Source organism: Babylonia areolata, chromosome 23 (assembly GCF_041734735.1).
Source record: "Babylonia areolata isolate BAREFJ2019XMU chromosome 23, ASM4173473v1, whole genome shotgun sequence".
Classification (NCBI taxonomy): domain Eukaryota; kingdom Metazoa; phylum Mollusca; class Gastropoda; order Neogastropoda; family Buccinidae; genus Babylonia; species Babylonia areolata.
In genome coordinates this window covers 29,139,608-29,142,107 of record NC_134898.1, presented here as the reverse complement: position 1 = coordinate 29,142,107, position 2,500 = coordinate 29,139,608, and positions in this window count along the sequence as shown.

The window sequence follows — 2,500 nt, the reverse complement described above, 5'->3', positions numbered from 1 at the left end:
CCAGGAACAACCCTTTTGTTGCCGTGGGTTCTTTTACGTGCGCCAAGTGCATGCTGCACACGGGACCTCGGTTTATCGTTTCATCCAAATGACTAGCGTCCAGACCACCACTCGAGGTCTAGTGGAGGGGGAGAAAATATCGGCGGCTGAGCCGTGATTCGAACCAGCTCGCTCAGATTCTCTCGCTTCCTAGGCGGACGCGTTACCTCTAGGCCATCACTCCACTTGTATGCCTTCTTTCTTACCGTTTCCCTCATGCCTATATCACTGACACATGTGTCTGTGTCTCTTCTAAACATGGTCAGTAGATCTTGCACGTTAATGTACGATAAACTGATGTGATGTAAACTATTTGAAATTATAATGAATGGGGTTAATGGTGTGTGTGTGTGTGTGTGTGTTGAGGAGAGAGAGGGAAAATAAATGATTGGTGAGGTCCATCTAAGTGCATGTAGAGTGAGAGGGGAGGGATGGAGGGGGGAGGCTGAGGAGGGGGGGGGGGTGACTATCGAAAAAATCTCCCTCTGCTGTTGTCAATACCTTTGTTTGCTCCCCCTTTTTTATGGTACCAGTCGGAAATCCATATCCTCAGATATTACCATTTTCCATGAATATTATTTTTGTTTCATTTTATGATACCACTGAAGTGTTGTAGGCTATACTTGAAGGGCTACCGGACCCTGCACGTAATGTACAGCATGTTGGTCACTCGCACTACTTAACTGATCCTTTCTTTGTGCACTCCCGTTGTTTTCACACACACGCACGCACACACAACACACGCACGCACGCACACAACACACACACAGACACACACACATGTATGCACGCAATCATGCATGCATACACACACACACACACGTGCATGCACGCAATCATGCACACACACACACACACGTATGCACGCAATCATGCATGCACACACACACACACACACACACACACACACACACACACTTCATTTCAAATATCACATAAGCTGAAACTCGGACGTTTAATGAAAAGAAGACCGTACTCCGTAGAGCATTTCCAGAATAGAACTCAGCACGCACTCACGTGCACATGCACACGCACTCGCTCTCTCTCTCACACACACACACACACACACACACACACACACACACACACAGGCTCGCGCGATCGCGCGCGCCGCGCACGCAAGGTTTCAGGATATGTTTTTTTTAGCACAGTTCATGAGAATATGATCGGTTTTTTTTATTTATTTATCTTTTTTGTGGCCTCAGTCGCAAGCAAGTCTGTGGAGTACATATTTTACCTCTCTTTTTTTTTTTTGTATCTTTTTTTTCCGCTTCTGAAAATGCTCAGTACTGGCCGATAAAACAGAAGAAGAAAAAAACAAGAAGAAAATCAGCTATAAGAAGAAAAAAAAGTCGAGACAGATGATACATGAAACACTGCCAGGAGCCAGTTGCATTGCTCGGACGGAAGAGCCTAGTATGGTCGTAACCCGTTACTGACTGTGTGTAGTATGGAACAGACCAATGGCGTAGTTCGGTCAACGTCGGCATTTAGTCACGTGTAACTGTCAAAAGGTTAGAACCAAGCAATGCAACTGGCACAAGAACTCCGTTACCTCCCCCAATCCCCCCCCCCTTTCCCCCCAAACACCCAACCACCTTCCTTCCCCCCACCCCACACCCACACCCCACCCACACCCACACCCCTTCTCTTCTGTATGAGGATACGTTGTTTTTCTGGTAGGTGGGTTCGTCAGTAGACAGTGCGTCGAGTTGGGTTGATATCAATTTGCTCAGGAACACCTGTCATATTCTGTGGTCATTTGATTGCATGCGGGTGAGTGGCTGGAGCGTGGATGTGGGTGGGTGTAAAATTTCGACAGAGCACGTTTGGCTCCTATTTAAACTCTGCATTCGTGTGTGTGTGTATGTGTGTGTGTGTGTGTGTGTGTGTGTGTGTGTGTGTGTGTGTGTGTGTTTGAGAGAGAGAGAGAGAGCCAATGGGGTTCCGAATTCAACTCTGAACTCTGAGAAAGAGAAAAGTTACAATGTACATGCACGTCCAACAGATGCATATTATCTTAACATGATTTAATTTCCCGCGCGGATTAAGATAAACTGATGAGTCAGATTACGTAGTTGCATGCTGACGAACAAACATTCAAAACCCGCTCACATTTACATCTGGGTGTTCCGACGAAAAGAATTTTCCAGACAATGATGTTTTACCTTCCAGATATGCAAGATATACTTCTGCCAAAAATTACCCCTTTTGGGGCAAGCCCTTTCAATAGTTATTCTTGTACTTTTTTTTCTTTCTTTTTTTTTTATCATGGAAGTCCATCGCGAACGATGAAGACGACGTCAGTGACTCCGGAGACGAGAACGCTGCATGCAGCCCGAAGGCAGACGCACAAAAGCGGCCGTACTGTGGGCAGGCTGTAGCAGATGAAGGGTCTCGTCATCTCATTTTGCGGGATTGACGCTCCTGGTTGTGGATTTTCGCACCGATACGATAATAT